General features: G+C 39.3%; 1 long non-coding RNA gene across 1 annotated transcript; it reads right to left on the bottom strand.

Moving 5' to 3' along the window:
* Positions 1-2,147: 2,147 nt before the first annotated feature.
* LOC120407489 lies at positions 2,148-9,329 on the bottom strand. Its single transcript, XR_005600032.1, has 3 exons — positions 9,260-9,329; positions 5,208-5,255; positions 2,148-2,311 (listed from the first exon to the last, which is right to left on the bottom strand). It is a non-coding gene; the product is annotated as an uncharacterized LOC120407489 (long non-coding RNA).
* Between the last annotated feature and the right edge of the window lie 610 nt (positions 9,330-9,939).

Raw genomic sequence — 9,939 nt, 5'->3', positions numbered from 1 at the left:
TGTGGTGGGATCCAGTACATAAGCATACCCACATAATTTTATATGTAGTTCCTTTGGTCATAACAGTCAAGCTGAAATGTTTGGTACATGTTTGGTACCAGAACTCTATGGCTTGAATCACATCTTTCTCTTTTAGTTTCAGTTTTCTCTTTTCTACTCTTGGCTCACTCATCTCACTTACTTGTTCTTTCCTTGCTCACACGTTTAGTTTCTCTGGATCAGTTCTCATTTCTTTTCTACCTGCTTTTGCTCCAAGACCCCCAGGACCTCTTAGTCCTCTTTCCCTCAAGTACTCTTTTTCAGGTTGCTCCATCTCATCTCTTTTTCTTCCAGATCCAATCTACTTCTGAGACACCACATTAGAAAACTACTGACACCTCTCCACACGAGTACTAATTTGTTACATCTGAATGTCAGCTGCTACACAGTGTGCGGTACAGCCACACAGACTGTGCCTTTCTACTGTGTTCTACAGCTACACTTGGAAGGCTTTGCTGGTGTAGCTATACAAGTATACTATGCCAGCAAAGCACTCCTAGTGTGGCTGCAGCTTTACATTGAAAAGAATAATGAAGTTAATGAACTTGTTTGAGAATGAATATGATCATAATTCATTGTATGTGTGACAATGTAAAGCAGTTTGCAGTGTTGTAGCTCTGTCGGTCCCAAAATATGAGAGACAAGGTGGCTGAGAAAATCTTTTATTGAACCAATTACTATTGGTGGAAGAGACAAGCTTTTGAGCTACACAGAGCTCTTCTTCCGGTCTGGGTAGGAGCAATGACATTCTGTGCATGCTGGAGTATTGTGAGCACCATAGAGAAAAAAAACCACTGTAATTCTCAGAGTAACAGGAGCTGAAGACCAGGATGATGACTTCAGCATAAACAGAGCTGAGGCAGTGGCATACATAGGCATTGCTGCAGAGATAGTAATAAGGGATTTAAAGTGTAAGAAGCTGTGTGAAAAGGAGGTGACTTCAGTGTCAAGGATGGTGTCACACACCGGGGTGTAGGAGGTGCAACCTAGTGGTCAGAACAGGAGTTAGAACTAGTGGTTGGAGCAGACCTGGCAGGCAGAATGAGAATCAATGTCAAGAGACCAGTCAATGGTCAGAGACAGGAATCAAGAGGTTCAGAGGAAGGCGAGATAGGGCTGAAGTGGAAAAGGCACAGGTTAGAGCAAGGAGTGGTACATGAAGCATGTCTAGCACAGTAGCAGACACAGAACACATTAAACGGCCACTTCACTATTGTTGCTACAAGGCTTAAATAATTATCTGCTGGCTTTTCTGACCAATCTGGGAGCACAGTCACTTAGTGAGTGCTTATTGGGCCCAGGTGAGCTAACTGGGTTGCCAGGAAACTGCACCTGGATCCAGCTGAGTTCCTGACAGATGGTACCAAAGGAGGCAAACATGGGGCGTGGTTTGAGCATTGGCCTGCTAAACCCAGGCTTGTGAGTTCAATCCTTGAGGGGAGCATTTAGGGATCTGGAGCAAAAATCTGTCTGGGGACTGGCCCTGCTTTGAACAGGGGGTTGGACTAGATGACCTTCTGAGGACCCTTCTAACCCTTATATTCTCTGAAGATCAGAGCCAATATAGAAGACAGAGTTGTGCTTAAGAATGCTTTTCTTACCAAAGAGGAGTATTGCTGTTTTTGGAGAATTTAGCTTAAGAAACCTGAAACAAAACCATACATTTATTTTTAAGAAAGTCAGAAAAGGTGGACAAGAGGAATCAAATATTTCAAAAACTATGTACTGTACAGTATTTGCCTAAAAATGGTGTTTCAAATTAAAGGAACTAAGAGGGAGAAGGTAGATATGAGAGCAAACACAGAGAATCTTGGACTTGGTGGGATTCAATAGAGGATAGGTTTTGACACAGCAAAGTTATAAAACTAGTGAAGATCAAGACAGGAGAAAACCAGAGCTGTTTGTATAGAATGGAATGCTTCACAGTATCAAAGGCTATATTGAGGTCCAGGACAATAAAGAAACAACCAGCAGCAAGAGAGAAAAAAAAGCTGTTGGGTAGGCAAAGAAGAGTGATAGTTATTATTTTCTGTTATGTCCAGATCAAACGCTAGTTTCAATATAACAGGACTTTATTAACAGTGCTTGTTTATTTCAGTCCTGACAGTTTCTTGATTTAGAATCATATTTCATTAAAAAAGGAGAAGGACATTAAAGATAAGGGATCAGAAATCAATGGAGTCATGCCAAATTACACCGGGTGAGGATACAGACCATATTTTGACTTCATCCTTCTTTTACGAGTCCACATTCCCATTTGGTGTTGGAAAATCTGAATTAGACAAAATAAAGAGGGAGAGACACACATTAGGCTTGATTGTCATTTACACGACAAACCCTTTACATTGCTCTAGTAGTGTAAAGGAGTCTTAATGTGAGTTCAAATGCAATTCTAAGCCCACTTTGCGGTCCCTTTGAGGCTTTAGCATAAAATAAACCTTAGCATAAGTGAGAATTGAGCCCTTTGTCTCTGAAAAGCTAATGTGTGCACAGAGAAAGGACTGGAAACCATCAGCATTTTGTCTGACATATATTGGGACTGCACTTGTCTATTTAATTACAACAATCCCAACGAAACCACCTTGAAGGAGGGTCAATGAGGGTTGTTGAGAACCAGATGGTGACTCTGAAAGGTTTATTGTTGGATTCCATCACTCAGATTTTACTGGAGTTCTGCTGGGATTAGAAGAATTGTATATCCATGTACTGTGTTACTCTGCCAGCTGTAGTTTTTACTATGTTAATTACAAAGAAATGAAGAATAAAAATGAATGGCATAGTTATAAAATCCTAACAAAGTTAAAATATATATCAGAAGTTTTACAAGTGCAATAACTACACATTAACAGTGGACATGTTGAAATTTATACCATATAAATGACCATAACAAACAATTCTGGTGAAATTACTTGTAACCAATTAGAGTAATTTACTTTTACAAATGAATTAAAATGGAATACCAAGTCAATTTGTCAAATTGAAAGAGGGACAGGGCAACTGGGTGGCAGTTATCTTCTTCTAATGTGAAGGAAACACATAAATACATGTCATTGGCATACTGATGGCCATAGTTCACTTCACAATTTCTCCCCATGGTCTGACATACATGTGGTACAGAGGAGGAGATAAGACTGAGCCTCGAGGGAGTCCCTGTGTCACAGTTCTCATGGAAGAAGACTATCTGTGTATCTCAATCTTTGGGATCTATTTGGAAGGAATAACTGGAAGCAACTTAAAGTGATTCCATTGATCCCTGTCAAGTCACACAGGTGGACCAGTGGTACCTTATGATACACTTTACTAGAGAAGAGAAGGATTCAAAAAAGAGAGTACCTTGGTCTGAACGGCAAGTGATGTGAGGAAGGTAGTGTTGGCAGGTGTGTCATGTCTGGACTGGAGGTTGAGTGATATGGAAATCAGGAGGAATGATTATTTTTATTTTTAAAGATTTTTTTTTTATTTCCTTACACCTAGTACAATCTTTAGGATTTTGAGAAGGATGGTAATAGGGGATCATTGATTGCATTACATTTAAAAGAAAAACAACAAAATACAGTATTCAAAATACTGTGAGTATTTCTTCTACACATGGCAATGGGTGTGTCTTTAATCTAGCTGGTTTAAAATGACAAACTTGTTAAAAAATAGATGGCCGAATTCTGTGCTGATATACAGCTATGCAACCCTGTTACTGAAGTCAATGGAATTCCTTGGGGCTTGAGTCACTAAAAAGATTATGTTCCCCTGGCTGCCTACAATTTAGTGTAAAAGGAACAGAATAAAAGATGAATAAAAGTTTAACTAAGAATAAATTACTATTATGTAGCCAGATCATGAGAACTATTCTGCTTGCTTTGGTTTGCTCTGGCTTCTTGACTGCCAGATCATCCCTTTGGGCCTCTCCTGGGCAGCCAATGGTAACTCTGAGATAGAGCAGAGATGAGGCTCTATCTCAGTCTCACACTAGGTCCCATGGATCAGGAAGTCACAAAAATTATTGCTAACCATCTTTGTCCTTCTTTCACCAACCGTATCACAGCAGCATCTGAGGATCTAGTGCCTAGATTGCCTGTGCTGTTTCTGTTATTTTCTGCTGTTGTATTTTTTGCAAAATATTTCTAATGTTCTGGAGAGTAGATGTTGTCAGACTTTTTCAAAGACTGTCCTTTGGGGGTCTCCCTAGAATTTAAATGCCATAGAGGTAAATTCTACCCTGGATACAGCTAATCTCTTTAAGTTTCTGTGGAAGTTGTAAGCATGTTTTAGCATGTGCACACACACACACACATCCATACCCATAGAACTTGGACTTGAAACTTCAATTTCCCCTTTGTTAAACAGGGAAAATTGCAGTACTTGTACCATCTAACACATTTGAGAAAAGGAACTTTCCAGATGCTGTTACTGTTAAATTTGCTAATATATTCACTATACTCTGATATGTAATGTAACTCAGTTCCATTCAAGTGGTGAAGTCAATGTACTACTTGCACCAGCTGGGAATTTAGCCCAATGTCATGCAGGGATCAATAATTGTATGAATATACATGCATACAGGACTTTATATCCTGTATATAGTTTCTAAAATAAAGTGTTGCCACATTTTGTGTGCAAGTTGAATCTTAGATGCAATAATTTATAAGGCGCAATCATTTCACTTTGCAAGGTATCCAAGGTGGCTGAAAAAGATTGCCTTAGAAATACTAGCAGGGAAAGGGAGTAAGGTTCAGATATATTTTGTTGGTTTTTTGTTTTAACAAAATAGGATGATTTTTAGCATAGAAGTAAGCATGCTAGGCCCCTCACACCCATCATTTTTAATACAACTTTCATTCTGGACCCAAGGCAGCCTGAAAATAAGTTTGCTTTGTACCTGAGAAGTGTCTCAGCTTTCAGTGAACAGCATTTTAGCTCCAGTAATTCACATCACATTGACAATAATTCAACAAAATATGTCTTTCATTTGCATTTACTAAATCTCCTTTTCTAGACTTGGAAACATTCCTGCAGATTTCAATCAGAATCTCTGTAACAATGAGTTAGTTCTGAAAAAATAACATTGCTTTTATAAGGCCCATATAATTAAGATCAAATATGGCCTAGCCATCAGTAAGTGACAACAGTGATTAGCATGTCATTTCAGCTCTATAAAGTGTATGATACTCAACTCCTCCATTTCTTGCAGTGTATCTGGATGGTTTCATTTTGAAGATTGACTGTTAGGAGGAATATAGAAGCAGGAGTTAATCTGTATGAAGAATATGCAGTTACATTAATTTAAGTGTATATTAAATAAATCAAATATAATGATTATGGTATGAACATTCATTAAGTGTAGTTTTGTTTTGATATTTGTTGTGAATATATTACAGATATGTGCATACAATTATCTGTAAAGATTTAATTGCATATTTGAAAAACAGAAAACTTACTCTACAATTATTTGTGTAACTATAGGCTAAAGTGAGATTAATAATCATTTTGTGTATTCATGACAATCATGTGTTCCATAATTAAACACTTATTTTCATGTGGAAATTAATGAATTAAATTAATCCAATATATAAAATAAACAAAGCTATTTTGAGAATTCTCCCTCTGTGTGAGCCAGTGCATGTAGTATTCTTTCATTGTACCATGTAGCGGGACTCCAGGTTCCAATTTCACACAGAGAAGGGGGAAGGAATTCTTGCTCACCAACCAAGGAGCAGGAGAAGTGGCCTCCACATCTGTTTCATACACCCTCCATGGGAGAAGAACAAGAGAATCTGTTACCTACAGATACCACTGTCTAATCTCCCCAGATCACTTTCAAAACAGATCATGACCTCCAGTGTATTTGCTAGCTCTTCTGTATTGATATCATGTCTAGCTATCAGTGTTGGAGTCACAGCAAAGAAAAAGTGACAAAAAAGAGACACCATTTCCTGTTAATCAACCAAAAAAAACCCCAAAAACCACAGGCATTGAAGGGAGCTCTTCTCAACTGATGTGTGCAAATGACAACTTTTTAAAATGGTTGGTTTCCACGTTTCAACACTGTGATAGAAACCCCCTGTGGATCAGCAAGAAGTTCTCAACAAAAATCAGTGGTCCACATATAATTGGAAAGTCACTAATCTTGTTAACTCTGAAACCCTTATGATCATTTTAAACCAGATGCTTATACAGTTAGGTCAGATTGCAAACCCTTTACTTATTATAGACTCATAGAAATGTAGGACTGGACGAGACCTTGATAGGTTACCTAGTCCAGTCCCCTGCATTGAGACAGGACTATGTATTATCTAAACCAGTGGTTCTCAAAGCTGGTCTGCCGCTTGTTCAGGGAAAGCCCCCAGCAGGCCAGGCCGGTTTGTTTACCTGCTGCGTCCGCAAGTTCGGCCGATCGTAGCTCCCACTGGCTGCAGTTCGCCACTCCAGGCCAATGGGGGCAGCGGGAAGCAGCGTGGGCCGAGGGATGTGCTGGGCTGCCGCTTCCCGCCGCCCCCATTGGCCTGGAGTGCCAAACTGCGGCCAGTGGGAGCCGCGATTGGCTGAAACAAATCGGCCCGGCCCGCCAGGGGCTTTCCGTGAACAAGCAGTGGACCAGCTTTGAGAACCACTGATCTAAACCATCCCTTACAGGTGTTTTTCTAACCTGTTCTCAGAAACCTCCAATGATGGAGATTCCACAACCTCCCTAGGTAATTTGTTCCAGTGCTTAACTATCTTATAGTCAGGAAGTTTTTCCTAATGTCTAGCCTAAATCCCCCTTGGTACAATTTAAGCCCATTATTTCTTGTTTTATCCTCACTGATTAAGGAGAATAATTTTTCGCCCTCCCCTTGTAACAGAATTTTATGTACTGGAAAACTGCTATCATGTCCCCTCTCAGTTTTTTCTTCTTCAGGCTAAACAATCCAGTTTTTTTCACTCTTTCCTCAGAGGTCATGTTTTCTAGACCTTTAATCATTTTTGTTGCTCTCCTCTAGACTTTTTCCAGTTTGTCCACATCTTTCCCGAAGTCTTATGCCCGGAACTGCACACAAAATTCCAGTTGAGGTCTTATCTGAATAGAGTGGAAGATTTATTTCTCATCTATGACTTACAACACTCCTGCTAATACATCCCAGAATGATTAGGGTTTTTTTTGGCAACAGTAGTATATTATTGACTCATACTTAGCTTGTGATCTACTATAACCCCCAAATCCTTTTCTGCAGTACTCTTTCCTAGACAGGCATTTCCCATTTTGTATTTATGCAACTGGTTATTCTTTCCTAAATATACTTTGCATTTGTCCTTATTGAATTTCATCCTATTAATTTCAGACTATTTCTCCAGTTTGTCAAGATTATTTTGAATTCTAAACCTTTCCTCTGAAGCATTTGCAACCCCTCACAGTTTGGTATCATCTGCAAAGCTTATAAGTGTACTCTCTATGCCATTATCCAATAATTTATGAAGATATTGAACAGAATCAGAGCTAGGACAGATCCTTGTCAGACCCCACTCAATATGCTCTTCCTGTTCGATTGTGAACCAGAGACTACTACTCTCTGAGTATGGTTTTCTAACCAGTTGTGTACCCACCTTATAGTAGGTTCATCTAGGCTATATTTCTCTAGTTTGTTTATGAGAAGATCAGGTGAGACAGTAACAAAAGCCTTACTAAAATTGGGATATATCACATCTACTGCTTCACCCCTATCCACAAGGCTTGCTATCTTGCCAGAGAAGGATATTAAGTTGGTTAGACATGGTTGTTCTTGACAAATCCACGTTGACTGTTACTTTTCACCTTATTTTCTTCTAGGTGTTTACAAATTGGTCATTTAATTATTTGCCTTACTATCTTTCCAGGTACTGAAGTTAAGCTAACTGATCTATAATTCCCTGGGTTATTATAATTCCCCTTTTTATAGATAAGTATTATATTTGGCCTTTTCTACTCCTCAGGTATCTCCCCATCCTCCAAGTGCTCTGAAATATTATTGCTAATGGCTTAGAACTATCTTCAGCCAGTTTCTCAAGTATTCTAGGATGTATTTCATCAGACCCTGCTGACTTGAAGACATCAAACTTGTCTAAGTAATTCTTAACTTGTTCTTTTCATATTTTAGTTTTAGATTCTACTCCATTTACACTGATGTTGACTATGTTAGTTGCCCAATGGGGGGAGGGATGGATAGCTCAGTGGTTTGAGTATTACTCTGCTAAACCTAGAGTTGTGAGCTCAATCCTTGAGGGGACCATTTGGGGCAAAAATCTGTCTGGGGATTGGTCCTGCTTTGAGCACAGGGTTGAACTAGATGATCTCCTGAGGTCCCTTCCAACCATGATAGTCTATGATTCCATGAATTACTGATAACTCTTCTGGTGAAGCACAAACAAAAAAGGCATTTACTACTTCAGACTTTGCTGTGTTTTCTGTTGTCTTTCCCTCCTCATTGAATAATTGGCCTACCCTTTCTTTGTCTTCTTCTTGCTTCTCATGTCTTTATAAAATGCTTTCTTCTTACCTTTTATGTGCCTAGCTAGTTTAATCTCATTTTTTGCCTTGGCCTTTCTAATTTTGTCCCTACGTGTTTGTAGGTTTATATAAGTGGTCTCTTACCAGACTTCCTATCTTTCCTGAGCATTGGGGTAATTTGCTCTTGTGCTCTTAATATTATCTGTTTACAAACCTGACAACTCTGCTGAACTTTTTTTCCCTTTAGACTTGCTTGTTCATACCTAGGTCTCTGCATTAGACCAGGCCCCTTCCAAGTTCCCTGTCAATCATGGGCTTTTCCCAGAGCATTGTTTGGTTTCTGACATGGTCAACAAGACAAGGGTGAGCTTCAGCATCCAACAGTGCACTTGCAGGTATGGCCTGTATCTCTAATTCCTCTCCCTGATATTCAGGACTTGGACTCCAGAAAGACTCTGAAAGCCATCTAGAAAGTCTTCCAGAGCTACTGGACTCTAGATCTAGATTCACTTCAAAGTCCCTTCTCAGGCAACTCTGACTCTCCAAGTCTTTCTCAATCAGTGCTCTCAGGCAAACCCAACATTTTCAAGGGAAGCAACCCATAGCCTGTATCCTCCTGTTCCTAAAATCAGCATAATTTTCCATAGGCTACTGTCTCTCTTCCTCCTACCCTTTTCTGGGGCTGCTTTTCTCCTTGGCATCCCCACACCCTTAGGTGTTACCTTTCCTCCTCTCCCTTTCACCCTGGAATGGGGTTATACAAACCTCAGAACCCTCCTACTTCCAGCAGCCTCTGAGAGGATTGGTTAATTGCTTCAGCTGTTTGCATTTTTCCCTCCCCACAAATGACAGTTCTAACTGTTGTAGCTGCCAGTATTTGAAATCTGTGATGTTCTGGTTCAGTGCATAGGTAATCTGGTATGTTTCTATTCCCTAACTAGGTAAACACAACTCTTAGATTTAAGTTTCCCTTTCAAATACTGATTAATACAAACTCTAATGATGATTTGTTCAACTCTTTTGCAAGATTTAACTTAATAACATTTCCGGGTACATTCCTGTGAGCAACTTCATTTCCTAGGATTTTTGCTTTCTGTGAATACAAAAGGGGAACACACACAGCCAAATAATGTCTGTTTAAAAACCTGCCAACTCTGCTGAACTTTCTTTTCCTTTATACTTGCCTAAACTTGTCATCAAACGTGTCTAAGTAATTCTTAACTTGTTCTTTTCCTATCTTAGCCACAGATTGTACTCCATTTACACTGATGGGAAATGGAGATGGGGAAATGTTTTGCAGTATTCACCAAGCTGCAGCAATTAGCTGCAGAAGCTTGCAAATAAAGTCATTTTTTTGTTTTATTGTCTTTATCCTTTCCATTTATCTAGCATTGATTGATCCTTCTCTTTACTTTTAAGAGTCACAAGCCTACTTGATTATGACT

The sequence above is a fragment of the Mauremys reevesii genome, linkage group 6 (assembly GCF_016161935.1).
Source record: "Mauremys reevesii isolate NIE-2019 linkage group 6, ASM1616193v1, whole genome shotgun sequence".
NCBI classification, from domain to species: Eukaryota; Metazoa; Chordata; order Testudines; family Geoemydidae; genus Mauremys; species Mauremys reevesii.
The sequence above is the reverse complement of the archived record's forward strand: the minus strand, read 5'-3'. Positions and strand labels throughout refer to the sequence as shown.